The 21,736-nt window shown below is 45.0% G+C and overlaps 1 long non-coding RNA gene across 2 annotated transcripts in view; it reads left to right on the top strand.

Annotated features, from left to right (window-relative positions):
• The first annotated feature begins 1,676 nt into the window (after positions 1-1,676).
• The window catches only part of LOC147725557 (uncharacterized), a 199,742-nt gene continuing 179,682 nt past the window's right edge, over positions 1,677-21,736 (top strand). For both annotated transcript variants that reach the window (XR_015309790.1, XR_015309791.1), the window contains exon 1: positions 1,677-1,788. This is a non-coding gene — a long non-coding RNA (uncharacterized LOC147725557). The remainder of the gene's footprint in view (positions 1,789-21,736) is intronic.

Genomic DNA, 21,736 nt, shown 5'->3' with positions numbered 1-21,736 from the left:
CGAGGGAGGGTCAGCTGGGAAGGCGGGAGCGGGGTGGAGACTCCGGCAGGGCGACACAACAACAATAACAACAACAAAATGGCCGGCAGCGCGAAACGGAGCAAGCAGCCAATGTAAAGCAAAATGTTCCAAACACGTAAATGAAATGGCAGTTAAGGCAACACAGCGACGGCACAATGATACAAGCAGCTAATTAGCAGGCGAGGTGGTTCAGCGCTATATGGCACAGAAATTAAAACTATCCTGCAATGTGAGTTAAATAAATAAAATCGATGTATTCAATTAAAAAGCGATCCTGCAATGTGAGGTAAATAAGTTAAAGCGATGTATTCAAGCAGCGGAGGAGTGCAACGATACCAGGCTGTGAGGTGAGGCAGGTCGGGGAGCAGCGTGGAGGAGCGACTGCGTCTGTGGTAAACAGGACGGTCACAGCGCGATCTCCACAAAGCTTTTAAAAAGCTTTTAAAAAGATATCATGGTAGACCCTTCCCTCCAGAAATTATGCAACAGCAGTGCGTCATGTAACTTTCCATCTATATGGTAACACGAAAAACCAAAAACACAACATCTAACTAATAATTTTGCGAATAATATTGCAAATGATAAAGGTCTGATTTAGAAGGGCAAGGAGTGGAGCTCGCCCAAGTAGTCATTACCTTGACGGAGCAGGGCCCCCTGCTTATTCTCAAGCCCTCTGAGTCCACCATGGTAAGTCACTGCCTCGGAGTGCCCCCTCGGCATTCTTTTACAGGAGAGCAGCAAGCAAGAAAAAGATATGGGATGCACTTGATCACTTTAATGCATAGTGCCCATTCTTTTTCCAGGCACCTTTGCGGCAGCGGGTCCGCTGTGGTGCCTCTAAACTGAAATATAAACATGATGGGACGGCTGCGATTGTATTGTATTGCAGTATTATATATAGGGCTCCCTGTTTTAGGATGTATCCATATATTTATTTTTTTACCATCTTATTAGTTATTTATCTATATCTACTTTGTGAATAAATAAAGAGAAAAAATCATATTTTCACACATTTATTTAACTGATAAACACGCTCATACTTTGATGCTGGTCGTGATTTAGGAAATGATGCAGCCAAATATGATATAACAATACACCCACATGTAAATGTTAGCATTATACTACGAAAGTATGTTGACATGACCATTATTGAAGGAAATTTCAACCTGTGTTTGACTCCTTATGCTGAGATCTGCTCATCTGTTGGCCGGGAATTCATGAAAAACCAGAGTGTTGACAAGAAGATCAATCTTTGGTATTTTTCCGCTTTCCTAAATAATTGCAGATAGAAAGTACATTGGTTTCTGTTTATATTTATCTGAAAAAATAATTAAAAACGAGAAACTGGAAGCCTAAATTATATTGCACTTACTATCCCTATGTGGGGCACGGAAGGCTTGCCTGCATGCGTAACATGCTACGCCATGTTGTCAGTATACTGAACGAGACATTAAAGTGTAACCACAGCTTCCGGTGCTCACGCGCTCACAGGAAGTCACTGCCGCAGGGCTAACCTCAAGCCGGCCATTGTGTGCGCTAATGATTTATGAAGGTACAAAGTGTGCTTTCGCTCCACTCACATGATGTCTGGGGTTAAAGGCCGCCTGCACGCCCAAACTCTATTTTTAGGACTCATGCTTTCCAGAAACGAGGCCACTAGGCAGAATTCTCTTTGTATGCAGTTCATAACTCGTGATGGGTATTCTTGGACGAGGATGGGCTTTACCTTACAGCACGCAATGCATTCACTCAGCTGCAGCAAAACAGGTAGATCTGGATGTTTGATATTCCAAATGGACGGCGGTGCTTTGTGGTTATTAATATAAAATATGTAACGCCTTGAATTCATAGAAAGAATCCAATGCATTGACTGAGCAGGCCTGTTGAGAGGAACAGGATCATGCACACCTGAGTGCCATACCTGGGAGGAAACCCAGGAGGGGTGTGGCCTAAGAAGCCTATCCGCAGATCCAGGGTGCAGTCCATTTCAGCCTGTCCAACTATTAGCATCCATGCTTGATGCCAGCACAACTCCTCCAGGTTGCAGTCCATTTCAGCCTGTCCAACTATCCACATCCATGCGCGATGCAACCAAAACTCCTCCAGTGTATGTCAGACTGTCCAACTATCCGCATCCCTGTTTCATGTAAGCACAACTCCTCCAGTGTGTAGTCCATGTCAGTCTGTCCAACTGTCCGCTTCCATGCATGATGTAAGCACAACTTCTCCAGTGTGCCATCCGTCAGCCTGTCCAGCTATCCACATCCATGTTTGATACAAGCACAACTGCTCCAGTGTATCTCAGCCTGTCCAACTGTCAGCATCCCTGCTTGATGCAAGCACAACTCTTCCAGTGTATCTCAGCCTGTCCAACTGTCAGCATCCCTGCTTGATGCAAGCACAACTCTTCCAGTGTATCTCAGCCTGTCCAACTGTCAGCATCCCTGCTTGATGCAAGCACAACTCTTCCAATGTATCTCAGCCTGTCCAACTATCAGCATCCCTGCTTGATGCAAGCACAACTCTTCCAATGTATCTCAGCCTGTCCAACTATCAGCATCCCTGCTTGATGCAAGCACAACTCTTCCAATGTATCTCAGCCTGTCCAACTGTCAGCATCCCTGCTTGATGCAAGCACAACTCTTCCAATGTATCTCAGCCTGTCCAACTGTCAGCATCCCTGCTTGATGCAAGCACAACTCTTCCAATGTATCTCAGGCTGTCCAACTATCAGCATCCCTGCTTGATGCAAGCACAACTCTTCCAATGTATCTCAGCCTGTCCAACTATCAGCATCCCTGCTTGATGCAAGCACAACTCTTCCAATGTATCTCAGCCTGTCCAACTATCAGCATCCCTGCTTGATGCAAGCACAACTCTTCCAATGTATCTCAGCCTGTCCAACTGTCAGCATCCCTGCTTGATGCAAGCACAACTCTTCCAATGTATCTCAGCCTGTCCAACTATCAGCATCCCTGCTTGATGCAAGCACAACTCTTCCAATGTATCTCAGCCTGTCCAACTGTCAGCATCCCTGCTTGATGTAAGCACAACTCTTCCAGTGTATCTCAGCATCCATGCTTGATGTAAGCACAACTCTTCCAGTGTATCTCAGCATCCATGCTTGATGTAAGCACAACTCTTCCAATGTATCTCAGCCTGTCCAACTATCAGCATCCATTCTTGATATAGGCACAACTCTTCCAGTGTTGCTCATGTCCAACTATCAGCATCCCTGATTCATGTAAGCACAACTCCTCCAGTGTGCAGTCCATGTCAGCCTCTCCAACTGCCCGCTTCTATGCTTGATGTAAGCACAACTCTTCCAATGTATCTCAGCCTGTCCAACTATCAGCATCCCTGCTTGATGCAAGCACAACTCTTCCAATGTATCTCAGCCTGTCCAACTGTCAGCATCCCTGCTTGATGTAAGCACAACTCTTCCAGTGTATCTCAGCATCCATGCTTGATGTAAGCACAACTCTTCCAGTGTATCTCAGCATCCATGCTTGATGTAAGCACAACTCTTCCAATGTATCTCAGCCTGTCCAACTATCAGCATCCATTCTTGATATAGGCACAACTCTTCCAGTGTTTCTCATGTCCAACTATCAGCATCCCTGATTCATGTAAGCACAACTCCTTCAGTGTGCAGTCCATGTCAGCCTCTCCAACTGTCCGCTTCCATGCTTGATGTAAGCACAACTTCTCCAGTGTGCCATCCGTCAGCCTGTCCAGCTATCCACATCCATGCTTGATGCAAGCACAACTCTTCCAGTGTATCTCAGCCTGTCCAAAGCATGGGCGAATTTTGCGAATCTGGCATTCGCGAATTTGCGTATTTGCGAACACGCAATCCGCAAAATCCGCGAATTCTCGCGAATTTGCGGATTTTTTTGTTTTTATAGTGTTCCCAAGGGTTTCTGCCAGTTCGCGAGGATTTTGTACCAGTTCGCGATTGCGAACTTACTTGTCGGCACGCAACGGTCGCGACTATATTGTTTCTACGTCTGGTTCATCATCACAGGTTCACAGCACCCTCTGTTTCAACACTGCCACCCTCTGTTTCACCCATGCCACCCTCTGGTACATCAATGCCACCCTCTGGTTCATCATCATCACTGTAGATTATGGGGGGGAAAAGCAAGCACACCTGCCCTGCTTCAACTGACATGAATTAATTTGGGGTTGATTTATTAATGTGTCACTGTTTTAAAATTCCAGTCTGGCACCTGCTTCCTTATCTGTAATTTGCTTTCTGTTGCAGTGCAATTTTTTTTCCCAGGACCTTTGTGGCCTACTTGTAGCTATTCTATGATCCAGCTGTGAGGGTCAGAGCAGGGTCATACAATTGTTGCAACTAGCAACTGAACTCTGGAGGGGCCCCAGTCAGGAAGCACTACAGGGAATGGTTACTAATGATGAATTTGAACTTTTGCACCTGCTGAGTGCTTTCAGTTTAGCAAAACTCTTTTTTTCTGCAGAACAGCAAATGTAATGCCCCAAACAAACTTACTTGTGAAAGTTGATTTCTAATCCAAAAGTGATCCAAAGAAAGTCAAAAGGCCTCAAATCCAAAAAGGGCAGGCAAATGTCAACCTGAGGAGTTATTCTGATAAAAATCATCATTTTCAGAAGGTCTATGCTGCTTGCTAGTGGATTTCTTGTGCAGAATTGCAAATTTTGTAATTTCGGGAGTGCGAGATTGTTGCTGCCCGCCGCACCTACATGTTCGCAATTGCGAACTTACGCCGCGCGCCGCAAAATTGTATCACCAAGAAAAAAAAATCCGCTGCGTGCGAATTTGCGGATTTTCGGTAAATTCGCAAGCGTTCGCGGTTCGCGAATTTACCGAAAATCCGCAAAATCCGCGAGCGGAACGGATTTTCCGCCCATGCTTATGTCCAACTACCCGCATCCATGCTTGATGTAAGCACAACTCTTCCAGTGTATCTCAGCCTGTCCAGCTATCCACATCCATGCTTGATGCAAGTACAACTCTTCCAGTGTATCTCAGCCTGTCCAGCTATCAGCATCCATGCTTAACGGAAACACACCTCCTCCAGTGAGATGCAAAGAGCTCTCTAATGGCACCGTTTGCTCAGACGCAGGGGCGTGGATGCCAATTGAGATGAGCCAGGGGTAGCAGCTGCTATCACTTGCTTGTCCTCTGGCACTGCCCTATCTACCCCTGGTCCCCAGGAGTCATGAAGACAGTGGTAGGGCAGGATGTAAGCAGGGTCAATAAAGCCATGTTTGCTCTGTGGCTTCTAATCTGTGACCACGCCATACCTTTTAAGCAGCAAATATGATCAACTTTAGAACAAGGGGACATCCCTGGATATCATCAGGGACTCAAAGGTGTGAGATTTCTGACCCGCTCGAAGGGGCATCTTGTTAAGTTATTGTCCATTCACAGGGAATGTAGAAATGACCATCTTTGTAATTTAGTTCACTGATCACAAACTAGGGCAGCTCTGGAGCTCAATTTCCCATCCTGCGTCCCTCTTTCTGTTTGGAACAGACATGTATATATGTATACGTTGGGCAGCCCACTCCGGCCGGAGTGGGAGGAATTGAGAAAACAGCCAATCAAGACTGAGCCGGACATTCATAGCAGTCCAAGGGGAGGAGGCGTGTTCATTTCAGCAACTGTGGGCATTGAGAAAGGCCTCGCCGAAATGCATTTGCCTGTTGCATTGAGAATAAAAGCTGCTCCTTGGAACTTCCCCATTGTGGCTTCTATTTTCTTTTCTACAAAAGAAGAGTGCCGATATGTATAGTTGTGTGCATGTGTGTAGCGTATAAAGTGCATACTTAGGTACAAGGCATCGAAGCGCTATAGATGGTGGGCGCTTTACTGAAAGCAGTGCTCGCTATTATAACTCTATGGACCATTCCCATCCAACATGGGAAGCCCTCGCTCCATTGCTAATGATATTGGTGTGTTTACAAAGCATTTGAACAGAGTTTGAAAAGCATAGTTTGTATTCAAACCTATAGTTTTAATTTAGTTTAAATATGGTCCCCACATGCCATGGTATGACGTCATCAAAGCATACTTTTGAGTGTAGTGCTCCTACAATGAGTCATGAAGATTTCCAGTGTGAGTGAGACAATGTCTAAAGCACCAAAGGTTTGGCCAGGGAACTCTTGCACGATAAGTCGGGTTAACATGGTCAGTGCCCTAGAAATGTGAAATCAATGTCATGGGGCTTTGGTCAGGAAGCGTTAACTAACCCCCCTTAGATAGTTCAGTGGGTTTATTCTTGCTGCGCTGCATTGCGTGAAAGGAAGAGGGCAGAAATGTTCCATATTTACAAAGTTAAGGCACATTTCAGCTCCCTCCTTGCGATGATGCACTGTGTGCAGCCTAGCGCCAACACGCGCACCCTTGCACCATCCGGCAAGGGTTTCTGCATCACGGGCAGGGAGGAACACCTGCCTGCAGAAAAACAAATCCTCCAGGCATTTTCTTCTTACTTTGTGTGCTGCAGAAATAGGAATTGCCGAGTAGAACTAATGATATTTCTCCTTGTTAAGCCTCTGTCAAGTTGGTGTTCCATTTTGGTGCGAAGTCAGGTTAACAAATCTTTGTAAATCTGGGTTTGCATCAAAATGCACGGGTGAAAGCATGGGAAAGCCCATGCTCCACTTATGGAACGCCTCCTCGATGCAAAGTAGCACAAGGCAACTCTATGCGCTGCGATGAGTTACGTTATAACCACGCACAGTGGCTTTGCCTGGCTTAGTAACTCCCAGTTAAGGTCCTACATTGCCTTGGGATGACTTGGCAGAGAGAGGAGAGTTGGGCCTGGATGGAGAGGTTAAAGGAAAAGGCAAGGCAAAAACAAGCAAAGGAAAAAGAATTGGAGAAAGGGACGATTGCCTTGGAGACACAGAAACTCAGGATAACAGTAAAGATAGCTACTTCTATGAAAGGCGATTCCCCCTCCAAATCTGCAGGGCTTTCTGTGAATGTTGCACAGGATCTTATGCACAAGCATAGGAAGGCAAGTATATTTTGGAATGGTTTGTGAGCTTTAAAATTGCTTTTAGAGTACAGGCTTTGAATGATTTGCCTAAGGCAGCTGGCTTGAGTCACTTTCCTATGGAAGGATGAGCACTGAGAATATGCATATTTCTGATTGAATGAACTACGAGCCAATCAAGGAAGATCTGATTAGATGGTTTGAACTAAAGGGAGTACGGTATCGTCAGAGGTTCAAAGACAGCAGGCGAGCAGATGGCATTCTTTGTTAGGCCTAGAATCGGGGTGTCTTGCGTGTTTGGATGAGGCGGTGAGAGGAGTGGAGGCCAAGGATTTTAATGCCCTTCCCCAGTTAATGTGTTGCAGATATGGTGGTCCTAGACATAAACTTCCACACACAATGTTTGATATTATTTCAAAGAAACTTTCTCAATTCTTATTCCATATGCGAAATCAATCCTGAAATGAAGAATTTTGGAAACAAAAAGAAAAAACACACAATAGCCCAAAAACAAACAGATGTCCAGTATACACACAAAGGATTTGTTCAAACGTTTTAAAAGTAGAGGAGAGAAGACTCTACTGTTTATTCTCAATAAAATTCCTCCTCATGGAACAGTACATAAATATGCAGTTATTACGATACAAAAGGGGTTACCAAAAGAGGTAAGGTGCATAGAGTGAGAAGTTCAGTGCTCGTGTGAAAGAAAGAAAGGACCAAGAGGTCGGGGGATGGTGAATTGCACAATTGTCTTTGAGTCCAAGGCTAAGGTAGTCCTTGGTTTGGTTCAACAAGAGCCTGCCCTCAATAGTTTTTGCAAAGAAAAGTCAATCTTCTTGTCTTTGCGGCGGTCAATTCGCTCGGAGCTTCGTATCTTCAGAGGGGGTGAGTGGGCAGGGGCATAGGAGATGCAGGCTCAATGTAGGGGAGATTGTCGACGTTTCGACCCAAGGATACGAAGGGCAGTTTATATCCTCATAGGCGGGTCTTCATCAGGACGGGAAGGTGAAGGGAAGGAGCTAAGTTACATTATACTCATGTAACCCCAGCAGTGTGGGCGGACACCTGTAACAAAAATGTAAGGGCTAAGTATTTCAAACCAACAACATGAAGGTTTAGGACTGAAAGCAGTACTCCAAAGGCACTCACCCTTTAATGGTGTGCCATTATGCGAAAAGATCAATTCGGTTTATGAAAGCCGTCCAAACGTGCTCTCGAGTACTGGAGAGAAAATGAAAACACAATGCCATCAGTGCTGTGTTTACTCCAATACAATTGGACATGAAGAACATAGACTGGACTGAGACAATACTCAACACAATGACATTACATAAAAAGCGATTGAAAACGCTAGTTGCACTCACCCTCGCTGTGTAGGGCGATGGATGGTAATTGATTAATCGGTCGAACAGTATACACGCTGTGTCTGTAGACAAGAATGTATAGTTAGCTAAATGGATCAACAGTCCAAGAAGGAGAGAGGATGAATAGGAAAGCTCAAGGATGCTTATTGCCATAACATACCTCCTCAGTAGAACTGCGCGGCCTATCAATGGGGCTCTGTCTGTTGGCGACTGCTGAGAGATGCTCAGTCGGCGCCAAATTAAGTAGTGGACGTGACGGCAACGTGCACGCTACTAAGACTCACGCTAGAGTCGGGGCTGTTGCCTAGCAACTTGCGTGGATTTGAGAGAAGACAGACTCCAGGCGTATTAGAGGTTTGGAAAGCATAGTAAACAGAGGAAACATCTGTATGTAAAGGAAAATAAATTACAGGGTATATGTTATACAGTACATAATTACGAGATGCAGGAAGAATTATATACATGCAGGTCACATATTTACATACAGTTTCCTATGACTGCCCGCAACACAGGCAAAACCAGCAAGATTACATTAACCATTGTACAGGCTAGCCATTTGCCTTGTTGTTTCCTCATATTCGTTCAGACCCCGGTTGACTATGTCAAATATATGCATCCATTTGCATTCTCGGAGGCTAAGGGTACTTTCAAAATTCCCACCCCTTACATTTACTTGGACTTTCTCCAGAACCCACCACCGGATGCTTTCAGGTGGGTGACCGAAGGTCAGAAAATGTTCCACCAGGGGGGCGCCCTGTACCTTGCGTCGTATTCTGCTTACATGTTGCAGAATGCGAGCTTTAACCTTCTGTATGGTCTGCCCAACATATAGGAACCCACAAGGACATCTGATCGCATAGATAACACCGGCCGAGTTACAGTTGGTTTGTTGGCGCATGGTGTGGGTGTAGTTGTTATGCAACATGTAAGCAGAATACGCTGCAAGGTATAGGGCGCCCCCCTGGTGGAACATTTTCTGACCTTCGGTCACCCACCTGAAAGCATCCGGTGGTGGGTTCTGGAGAAAGTCCAAGTAAATGTAAGGGGTGGGAATTTTGCAAGTACCCTTAGCCTCTGAGAATGCAAATGGATGCATATATTTGACACAGTCAACCGGGGTCTGAACGAATATGAGGAAACAACAAGGCAAATGGCTAGCCTGTACAATGGTTAATGTAATCTTGCTGGTTTTGCCTGTGTTGCGGGCAGTCATAGGAAACTGTATGTAAATATGTGACCTGCATGTATATAATTCTTCCTGCATCTCGTAATTATGTACTGTATAACATATACCCTGTAATTTATTTTCCTTTACATACAGATGTTTCCTCTGTTTACTATGCTTTCCATTAAAGGGTGAGTGCTTTTGGAGTACTGCTTTCAGTCCTAAACCTTCATGTTGTTGGTTTGAAATACTTAGCCCTTACATTTTTGTTACAGGTGTCCGCCCACACTGCTGGGGTTACATGAGTATAATGTAACTTAGCTCCTTCCCTTCACCTTCCCGTCCTGATGAAGACCCGCCTATGAGGATATAAACTGCCCTTCGTATCCTTGGATCGAAACGTCGACAATCTCCCCTACATTGAGCCTGCATCTCCTATGCCCCTGCCCACTCACCCCCTCTGAAGATACGAAGCTCTGAGCGAATTGACCGCCGCAAAGACAAAAAGATTGACTTTTCTTTGCAAAAACTATTGAGGGCAGGCTCTTGTTGAACCAAACCAAGGACTACCTTAGCCTTGGACTCAAAGACAATTGTGCAATTCACCATCCCCCGACCTCTTGGTCCTTTCTTTCTTTCACACGAGCACTGAACTTCTCACTCTATGCACCTTACCTCTTTTGGTAACCCCTTTTGTTTCGTAATAACTGCATATTTATGTACTGTTCCATGAGGAGGAATTTTATTGAGATTAAACAGTAGAGTCTTCTCTCCTCTACTTTTAAAACGTTTGAACAAATCCTTTGTGTGTATACTGGACATCTGTTTGTTTTTGGGCTATTGTGTGTTTTTTCTTTTTGTTTCCAAAATTCTTCATTGCAGGATTGATTTCGCATATGGAATAAGAATTGAGAAAGTTTCTTTGAAATAATATCAAACATTGTGTGTGGAAGTTTATGTCTAGGACCACCATATCTGCAACACTCGATACCCAGGTCCTAGGACTTTCTTTGGGTTACCCCATATATAATAACCTTCCCCAGTTAATGGTGACAAAGCGACAAAGAGGAGTGATCTACCCCACTGAGACAAAGCCTGTCAGACTTGACAGCGAATGATCCAGAGAAGGTTGCAGCACCTATTGGCTGGCAAGTGGTTAGCTAAAATGGCTACAAAAAGGGCAGAAGCAGCATGGTTATATGCCAAACGGAAAGAAAAACCAAAAAACTCTAAGACTGGACACAGGTCAGCAAGGGAACTGTACTCCTAGCCAGGGACATATGGACAAAGGAGGAAAGGAAAGTTCCTCTATGCCCAAAGGGGTTATTTGCTATAGGTGCCGCAAGGAGGGGCATTACAAAAGAGACTGCCAAGTGAAATACCATAAACGCGTTTCGCTCATTACGGAACTCTGCTGACTATGGATAAGGGAATCCGAAAGGGCCTGGTGCATTCAACCTAGTGTATATCGACATTTTGGATAGGAATTCAGAGTCCCTAAACACATGCACCCAAACATCATGGGATTTGTGTTGGAAGTAGATATCAAGGGAAGGAAGATTTCTGCCTTGAGGGATAGAGTTGCTTACAGGACTATGGTTACGTGGAAGAATCTCAAACTGATAGAATTTCCTCCAGGTGCTAAAGGCCTAGGCTTGATAGCCAGTGAAAATGACATGGAGTATCTGCTTGCCAGGTTTGAGGCAGAAGTCAATGGCAAAACGGCCATGATCAACGTAGAGGAAAGAGAGAAACAAAGTGCTTGATGTCTTTCATCCAATGATTTAATTGCACCAGTTTAGAACCAGAGCAAGAAACCTGTATGGCTTGCACCCAGGCAGCTGTGTTGTCCATGGCACAGGTTACATGCCAGCATCAGGAGGAGACGGAGACCATCCCAGATTTGTGAGGACCTGAGATGGGTAGTAAGTGGACCAGAGCGCACAATGAGAAAGGACAAGCTCTGGCATCTGTCACCCCTGCTCCAGGCAGAGAGGAGGATGAGGCCCCTGAAGCAGATCAGGGGTTGGAGTCTAGTCATTGCAGCAGAGATGGTTAGCTGCTGGAGGAACTTCCTTTGAGGAATTCTGCTAGGCACCATTTGAGTCCCCTACACTTGTGGGACTTCAGAAGGAAGCACAAGAACTGGTCGGCAAGGGAGGAGTTGGAAGGCATTCTATTTGCTGGGAGGATGGAATGCTTCATATTGAGCTTGTGAATCCCGAGCCAGTAACTAGCAAGAGGCTAGAGGTTCTCCAAGCACATAGAATTTTGCTATAGTCACTGGGCCACAAAGTGCCCTTAGCAGGTTACTTGGGTATAAAAAGGCCCAGGTCAGGTCAGATTCTTAGTTCTACTGGTAAGGGATGTGCCAAGACACAGAGAAGTTCTATTAAACATGTCCTACTTCCCAACTGAGTGTAAGTTAGGAAGTAAGGCCAAGGAACTGTTGTGCCAGTGCCAGTAGTAGGTGTGCCATTTAAGAATCTGGGCATTAATTCTTTGGCCCTTTTGCCTCCTCCCTTCAGCGGTATGCTATGTTTACAACGCAACCGTTACAACGCCGTACCATTATGACGCGGTCATAGCAACGAAAGTTGTTACAACGAATTGCGCTGGGGGGCGCTCAAGGATAGTAAATCATTTAATTTACTATCCCAACACCTTCCCTACTATCCACGGTGACTGGTGTTGGAATAGTAAATTCATTTTTTTTAATTTGCGCCCCCCCAATGCAAGTCGTTGTAACGACTTGCGTTGTTACAACCGCGTTGTAATGGAACGCGTTGTAAAAGTGTGCGTGGTAATGACGTACATCCCCCCTCAGCATCAGACAACACATAGGTATACAGAGGTGGTACCTCTGAGGGCCAAAATTCCTAATGTAGCATCGGGCATTACAAACAACAATGGCTCATGGAGGTATTATTTTTGCAAAGGGGAATAAATATTTGTGAATTATTAAACAGTCCTATCAGGGAACAACAAAACTGCTGCACAAGGAAATTCAGAGTGTCACTTAATACAGATTCAAACATTTAATTAAATATCATTAAGCAATAATAAGTAATAATTTAAAACAGAAAGCAGGCTAAGAGCTAATGTGATCACATAATGAGTGATAAACACAGTGCCAAATCTGTGTGTATAGACAAACACTAGCCCAATGAACTCTTCCTAAATTATGCTTTTTTTACAATCATATTTTAGTTTTGTAAGCAATGGTAATTGACACTTATTTTTCATATCAACAACATTTTGACCCATATTAAAAATTTGGATCATCATTAGGGCTGAGAGATTAGGCCACTAGCCATCTAGTGCCAAACATAAAACTGCATTCTCATGCCCTAGGGTTTGTAGTGGTTTAGTGTCATGCATTTTCAGCTCACAAATGCGCTTGCCACTTTTCAGCGCCTGGTAAACCATGTTCTATCGGGGCTGGAGGAGTTCTGTTTAGCCTTTATTGACCACATTTCCACCTTTAGCAATCTATGAGAAGAACACCAACGGCACTGAGAATAGGTGCTGGTAAGGATACGGGGAGTGAAGCTAACCATAAAGGTAATCCGGTGCCAGGTGGAGCAGTGTTTGTTCTGCTGTGGTATACCTTGGGCATACACTGGGCAATGGGAAGATCTGCTGCTTGCATGTCAAGAGGAGATTCCACCACTCAGACCTAGATGAGAGCCTTTCTATGACTCACGATTCAGAAAAGGGTAAGAGTGGTCTGCTTAATTCAGACACTCTGTTCATCACCACCCCCTTTTCTGAATCATTTCTATGACTCACAGCATATTACACAATCATTGTGGACAACTATTGGCCCAGGTTGCACCGTTAAAAGGCTTGGTATCCATTAAGCAGCCTACGAAAGTGATTTGGGCTGAAGAATGTCAAAAGGCTTTCAGGCACCTGAAGCTAGCACTATGCAATGTTTTGTAGGTACCTGACTATGGTCAGCTCTTCATTGTGCAGATTGACACTTCAGACCCAGAAGTGGGAGCGGTACTGACTCAACTTGATGACAAGAGTGGACAGCATCTAGTGGCATGCATCAGTGACAGACTGCTCCCTAGGGAACAGACATGAGCTGCCTTTTAAAAAGAAGTCTTTGTGATAGCATGGGCCTTGAGGAGGCTCTGGTCTTACATTTTTTGGTATAAAGTTTATGTTTCAGATAGATCGCAAGCCACTGAAATGGCTGAGACCAAAGAAAGTAGAGAATCCCAAGTTGGTTAAATCTCTATCTCATTATGTGGCCTGGATTTAACTGTAGAGAACTAAGTTGGAAAGCAGCACATGACTACAGATGGTCATTCAACCTTCTCCAACAGTGGAGCAAGATCTGGGAGGGGCGTCTTTTTCAGATGTTCCCTTGCACTGAGTGACCTAATTGCATGCATCCTGTTATCCTTACATTTTGTTGGCCAAGCTGTCATGCTCCAGAACTTGTTCTTTGACCTGGAGAGGAGCACCAAGCATGTTGTCTTTGCTCACATGGGATGACTGTTAATGTCCTGGGCAGCACACTGATTTTTGTCGAATAATCGTCCTCAGCAGACCATTTTTCTGCTCTATGGTCTGCGACCTATCAGCCATCTTTATGTAACATTTCCACTTAGTGCAAGCATCACAGTCTTTTAATCATGACATGGAACCAGCTAATTAAAGTGAGTGCAGCTGGTACCCATAGCTATTTTCCCACACTCAACTCACTTTTGTATATACACCCTATATCCCACACACACTGTCTTCATCAACGGCTAAATTGGCAGGATAAAGAGCCTCACCCCCCTGTGGGGCCCGCTAGGCATTGCAGTGCCAGCCGAAAGAGGAGCTGCCCTATGATGAAGCATGACACCCCCTGGGGTGTGTGAGGGCCCTTGCTCCTTATAGAAGCTATTGCCCCTCTTGTTGACCTACTTTTCTTCTGTTAGGAACAGCACACCCGTGGTTTACAGTTCATATCTTGGGGCTCGTGTCCTGGACCTTTATTGCCCGTGGTTCCCCCTTTATTATAGTGTTATAAGATAGAGGATGTCATACAGCTCTCCTAACAATGAAAGTGTACTGCTTGCAATCCTTAAGTTTGACAGCGAAGACCAAGACACTGAAGTGAGGTAAGATTGAGACTGGCTACCCTTAGACAATCTATGAGAACTGTATAGCAGGGGACTGCTGGTTAACCCTTCCTGAGTGCTGTCATTTGGCTGATGGGGGGGGGGGGGGTAGAAATGGGTGAGTCTGCAGATTCCATTGTTAAGACTGAAGAAGGTTTTAGAAAGGGGTTTTCATTTCGCCTTTTGCTGGTAGCTGGTTCAGGAAGGCTGATGACAGCCAGGTGCAAAGTTTTCCTACTTCATTGTACCCATGTTTTGAGACCACCCCCTCCTTGAAGCAAGATAATCATTACCTGCTGCATGAGCCATCAATTTGCACAAAGGCAGTGTCTGCACTGAAGCAAGAAAATAATATTTGAAAAAGGACCACCTCAAGCCAACTCTCCGAGCTTACATAATGGATCAACATCCAGTCTAAAAATACATATAAAAACAGGACCCAAACCATCCCCTGTACTTCCAGTTCCAATTTCTTCTTGACCAAGAAATTGATTGTTCTGCAGAGTACTCAAGGAGCTTTTGTAGGACCAGAACTGGTGTCTGCATAAAAATCAGTCTCCCAGAGATAAGGGGACATTACCTAATGCCTGCGTAACCTGCTAGAGAAGCGATAGGTCTGTCTAGAAGCCTGACTGCCTCCCTCGTCTAAGGGTGAAGGAGAGCGCCTGGCACTCCCAAGAGGTGAGTCTGTCCTGTAAATGCCCAGTAGTGCTCCCTAGATGCTGAGCATCCAGAAAAGTTGACTGACATCAGAAGCACAAACAGCACCAACTCAAGTTGTGAGAGGTCACCCAGCAGGGCGCATGTGACTAACTGCATGAAGTAACTACAAGCCCAAACCCCAGCAGCGCAAACAGAGTGGTTTGTATTTCTGCTGCCTCCATGTGTGCCACACCACACATAGAAGAGGAGCTGGCCCAGAGCCCGGGGGGCCGCAACTGACAAACACATGCACCCACCAACCACTGGCAAAGGTTCAGACGGTGAACCCTCTACATGTGCACCATGCTGTACCACCCTAAGATACAGCTTCACTGAAAAGATAACACTGAGACTGAAACACTCACTTAGAAACTTATGGCCTCATTAACAAGAAACGGACACATTGTTGCGTTAAACCAGTGATGTGTCAGTTTTCTTGCGCCTGAGGGAGAAACCTTTGCGCCACCATGAATGTACCATATTTACAGTTTGGCGCACCATGGTGCAGCGCTTTTTGGCACATTGCTAGAGTTGGCGTGGAAACCGACGCAACTCCAGTAATGCTTTAAATACAGAGGCGATGTGTCTGTTTTCAGTGACGCATCGACTACTGTATGAGGACCAATAGAATAGAGCGTGAAAAAGTGGAAAATTCACCTTGCACTCTATTACACTGGTCCTGTATGTTACGCATACAAGTGAGCAGAGTGTACTTATGGATATCACTATGCCCACTTGTATGCATTATATAAGACAGTAATGTCACAAAATCTGACATTTATTGTCTTACCTACCTTATGTATGCACTTACCTGGTAGGGGGACGTCATTTCCATTGTTGGAACTCACTTCAGCTGGTCAACTTCCACTGCAACAGCCAATGTGTCATTCCTACGCCTGGGTTTGGCAGGCATAGGGATTGTGACGCATTGCCAGTGCAGCGGCAGCCTGCATGAAACAAAAGTGGTAAATACCACTGCGTCATTTTCAAGTAAGGTGTTTCTGACAAAACCCCTACCTTGCATAAATTAAAATACCAGGTAGTGCTGGCGATTTTCACGCAGGTAAATACCGGCGAAGCCTGTAAAAAAGTGACACATTTGCGTCCATGTAAATATGGAGCAGATGCAGCGCCACCGTTGCGTCAAAAAAAGTGAAGCAAAGTCAGTGCAAGAAAAACATGGCTTGTAAATAAACCCCTTTGTCTTGGTCAAACAAAGTATTTTGCCAAAGAACTAAGAGGCAAATGTACTAATATTTTACAATGGATTTGAGTCACAAAAGTGATTTAAACTCGCACAATATGTTTTTAGGGCATTTACTTTCTAGTGCAAAATTTGAAAGGTGTGTGTGTGGTGCTAGGCTGCCTGATGAGAAAAGGAGAGAGCACAACAGTGCCATATCTTAGTAGATAGGTACTGTCCTGTTCTCTCCCTCACGCTAAGCAATGCTGCAACTTTGGTTACTGAGCTACGGACCTAGCGAAAGCAGGGGAGTTGTGGGACGCTGCCCTATTTTGGAAGATCATTAACAGTCCCTGCTTTGAGGAATCAGCTAGACCTTCCATGTTCCATCATATCACCTCTGAACAGTGGGTATCTCATTTTAAAAAGGTATATTCCATAGGCTCCCAGGAGGAGTCAAGGGTAGATTTACCGCCTAGTCCACGCTTAATTCCCATTAGTTTCTCGCTGGATGAGGTTCATTCAAGTATAGAGCTGCTATCGCTAAATAAGGCTCAGGGTCCCGACGGAATACCTGCAGATCGGTTTTGTGATAACAACGAGGTCTGGGCCCCCCTTTTAACCCAAGTTTTAAATGTGGTAGCCTCAAAGGGACTACTGCTACAATTATTCCAATCTATAAAAAAGCATTTGCAATGCAATAGGTCTCGCATTTGCGAGTGTTTGAGCTATTGGCATTGTAAATGAAAATGTCTTTTATTTATGTGTTTTGAACATCTGCAAGCAGTGCGTAAACATGCACTTAGTACCTATAGTAGTTGCTTACTAGAAGCAAGGCTGGCAATACCTGCGCCCCATTTACTGCCAGCCTTGCTTCTCGTAAGCAAGGACTACAAGTACAAAGTGTGTGTTTTGGTACTGCTTACAGATTTTCAAAACACATCAAGGAAAGGCATTGTCATTTACAATGCCAATAGCTCTAACTCTAAAAAATGCTAGAGCTATTGCAATCCAAATGCTTGTTTAATGATGGTCTTTTAAAAGTACACGCTTCAAAGTTTAGCTGGCATCTCCTTTACAATACCTCTCAAAAAGAATATTCCAGTCGGATTACCAGCCAGCAGTCCTGACTTCACCCCTGGAAGTCAATGGTTCAAGGATATCACAATTTCTTGAGAGATAATTTCGTTTCATTTACTAATGTGGCTGCTCTAAATGTACGAGTTCGTCAGTATTTCAGTTGCACAAGTCTGCCTACCTGATTTTGTGCAGACCTTATCCAGGTTTGAATTTGCAGTAACTGCTGGTATTTATTGCGCCTAGAATCAGCCAAGCACTTCTCTGCAGCTCTCAGTGTGTGCTTAGTGAACACTGTGCATGTCCGAGGGGAAATACTTCCAAACTAGCAGTGAGCCTGTGCTGGAATGAGAAAGATGAGAGGCAGGTCGTCACCTCCAGCACCTTCAATTGCTCAGTTGGTAGATCAGAAGGCTGTAGGAGAAAAGCAGTGATCCTTAGGTCACAGGTTGTGAATCTGTCGTGAAATACTTTTTTTTTGTTTCTCGTGAGTCGCCCCGTTAACATGTCTGTGAAAGTTTTAATTTCCTTTCCGGGAGGTTGTGGTTGGAAGGTTAGTAGACTGTATGAGAGGAGGACAGGGAGTTAATGGGCAGAAAAGGGGTTGAAGAGACTGTAGGATGGGTAGAAAGGGACGTAACAAGGACTTACAGCTTTTCCTCTAACACTGCTAGTATGGCCCCAGACACCCCAATGTGGAAAGTTGTGTAGACTAAAAGCCTGAACTGGCAGGAATGTTGAGCACCTCATGCAGCTACTTGTAGATTGTAAGAAAGGGACACCATGTAACCTGGAAGGGTCCATATAAGGTAACAGAGACAATAGGACGTACCACCTACTCTATACAAATAAGTCCCAAAAAGACACAAAGATACCACATAAAGCTACTAAAGAAGTGGTTAGGTCCTCCTCCCAAATCAATAAACCTCCTACAATTCCCTCACCCAAATCCCTCTTCTACTCTAGAACATCTGGAAGTTAACGATGCCCTCACAAACTCCCAAAGAACGGGACTGACAGACGTTTTACGCCCCTTATCCGATATCTTCTCAGATTTACCTGGAAGAACACCCCTGGTGAAACATTCCATAATCTCTAATCCCGGGGAAGTAATAAAACAGCGTCCCTATCGGACACACGAGACTCGAGGGCCCGCCATTGAGAAGGAAATAGATAACATGTTATCAATGGGTGTTATACTAACCCCATCACAAAGTAATTGGTCCTCTCCAATAGTCTTGGTCCCAAAACCGGACGGCTCAATACGATTCTGCATAGACATTTGGGCCGTAAATGCCATCTCCAAGTTTGATGCTTATCCACTTCCGCAAATCGATGAGTTGATTGAGAAACATGGGGAGGCCCAATACATTTCCACAATCGACCTTACCAAAGGTTATTGGCAAGTACCCCTTCGAGAAGATCAGGAAAAAGCAGCCTTCGCCACCCCAAATGGGCTGTACCAATTCACAGTACTCCCATTTGGGTTACACGCGGCCCCTGCCACATTCGAAAGACTCATGAATACAGTCCTTAAAGGTCACAAAAAGTATACCTCCGCCTACCTGGAATATTCAGCCCCTCATGGGAGGAACATCTTATACATTGTCAACAGGTCCTTCATGCCCTCAAAAGAGCTGGTCTTCTCATTAACGCCAAAAAGTCCAGAATGGCATATCAAAGAATGAAGTATCTGGGATACCTTCTGGGAAAAGGTGTCATAGAGCTGCAAGATGAAAAAATGTAAGCGATCATCGATACACCATTCCCAACCACCACCAACCACCAAAAGAGAAGTCAGGGCTTTCCTCTGATTACTTGGATATTACCGTAGGTTTATATCTGGGTATTCAGACATAGCTACTCCCCTTACAAATGTACTAAAAAAAGACATGAAAAACAAAGACCTTTCTAATCCTCCTTCAGAAGCTAGAGAAGCCTTTGTCCACCTGAGAAAGGCCATAACATCCCATTCCGTTTTAGTATCTCCCGACTTCAACAAACCCTTTATCCTCCAAACTGACGCATAGGACCTCGGGTTGGAGGCTGTGCTTTCCCAACTATCTGAAGAAGGTGAAGAACGCCCCATTTTGTTTATAAGTAGAAAACTATTCCTCAGGGAATGCAAATATCCCACAGTAGAGAAAGAATGTCTCGCCCTCATACGGGCTGTAGAAAAGCTATGGAACTATTTAGAGGGATCCTTCTTTACACTGTACACCGACCACGTTCCTTTGTTGTGGATGAGTCGCAATAAAGGAAATAACCCTAGAGTTTTAAGATGGTTCCTTTCCTTCAACCCTTTTGCTTTGAAGTATGACATCGGAAGGGCCCTGCAAATGGGAATGCTAACTTTTTATCCCGGGTCCCGTATTTCCCCGAACAGGAAAAGTATGGTGGGGGTGTGTGTCACAAAACCTCTAGCCAACAAAAACATAGTGAGCAGGAGGACGCCCTACCTGACCATGCCCTGCCCTGCTTATTCCTGCAGAATGGCGACTTTCCAACATCCCCGTTTATGTCCAAAAGATATTCGGGCTCCTTTAAGAGAAACCAAGTGCAGGACATAAACCCCACCCACAAGGAATGCATCCTATATAGTATATTCCCTGAGCCAATGGTTCACAGTGATCGTGAAAACTTAAACCCTGGAAGAAGCCAGTTACTGGATGTGACTTTTGAGAAGACGCTGGAAGAGGACGCCACGGAACCCGCTTCGAGGAATCGGGAAATCAGCGGGGGACGGAGCAGAAAGAAGGAAGCAAAACAACGAACCCAGTGAGTGACGTGGGTGCGGGAGTGGTGAAGGTCAAGTCTTCCATGCCAGAAGAAGGAGGACTACAGAGATATAGTCAGTCAACAGGCCAGGAACCTGGGAATCATTATGGACGATACTCTTTCCATGAAAGATCATGTCAGATCACTCTGCGGGAAAAGTTTTGCCATACTCAAACTCCTTGCTAAAATATTCCCTTGGCTACCCTTGGACTGCAGACGGTCCGTTACGCAGGCACTACTGGTCAGTCGCCTGGATTATGGTAATGCACTTTTCAATGGGATGAACGACCATCTATTCTCACGTCTGCAGATTGTGCAAAACCAGGCGGCTAAACTTATTCTTAACAAAAGTAAGCGCGACTCAGCATCAGAGTGCCTAAATAAACTCCACTGGCTCCCAATGCGTCAGAGGGCTGCCTTCAAGCTACTCAGTCATGCTCACAAGACCCTACATGGAACTGGCCCTTCGATACTGCAAGGAAGGATCGAATTTTACAAACCTAACAGAAATCTGCGATCTTGCCAATCTGCATTGGCAAAGCCTAAACGCATCCATAAGGTCAGAACAGGTGGACGTTCCTTTTCCCACCTAGCAGCCAAGAGATGGAACGAGCTCCCCCCCAAGCTAAGACACACCTCCAACTATCTTCAGTTCAGAAGGAATCTCAAAACGTATCTCTATACTAAACCATAAATCCTAGCTGTCACCCTAGCAGCTTCTCTGGCTCTTAGCGCCGTGATATCCTTCGGGATGATTGATGCGCTCTATAAAAACCGCAAAATAAAAATAAAATATAGCGAAGAAGCAAACCACATTCCTGGAGGAGCGTGGCTTACAGAGGTACGGGTACGTTTAAGGGCACTTAGGGGGAGGCAGGTGGAGACGCGACATAACGGCCGCAGTAGAGCAAACTCCCTGACTGCAAAGCCCTCCCCTCTCAACTGGTGAATTTTGGTAAAGGTGCAGATCCCATCACTCCTACCCTGCCAATATCAGACCTAAAGTCAGGTCATTCATTTTGGTTCCGTATTTTATTGTTTTTTTTCCTGAGAGTTCTGAAGCCAAGGAAGACTCCCAGTGGGACCTTTCATTTATACAAGAGACGCTGGAGATGCCCGGGCTACTATTTTTCCCTATGCAACAAAGGAGAGAGGTTGTAAAAGTGCATATTTGTTAATAAAAAGAAAGATATCAAGGAAGAAACAAGCCTCCCTCAATCTTTTCCCCATGTCCTGACAACATGTTCCCACAATGGGCTCCAGACCTTTGCTTGCTATTGGGGGCAGCCTCTGGCCTGGTATACAGATTTTTCTGTCAGGGTGCAGTAACC

This window comes from Lissotriton vulgaris, chromosome 3_2, assembly GCF_964263255.1.
Source record: "Lissotriton vulgaris chromosome 3_2, aLisVul1.2, whole genome shotgun sequence".
In the NCBI taxonomy this organism is placed as follows: domain Eukaryota; kingdom Metazoa; phylum Chordata; class Amphibia; order Caudata; family Salamandridae; genus Lissotriton; species Lissotriton vulgaris.
The sequence above is the reverse complement of the archived record's forward strand: the minus strand, read 5'-3'. Positions and strand labels throughout refer to the sequence as shown.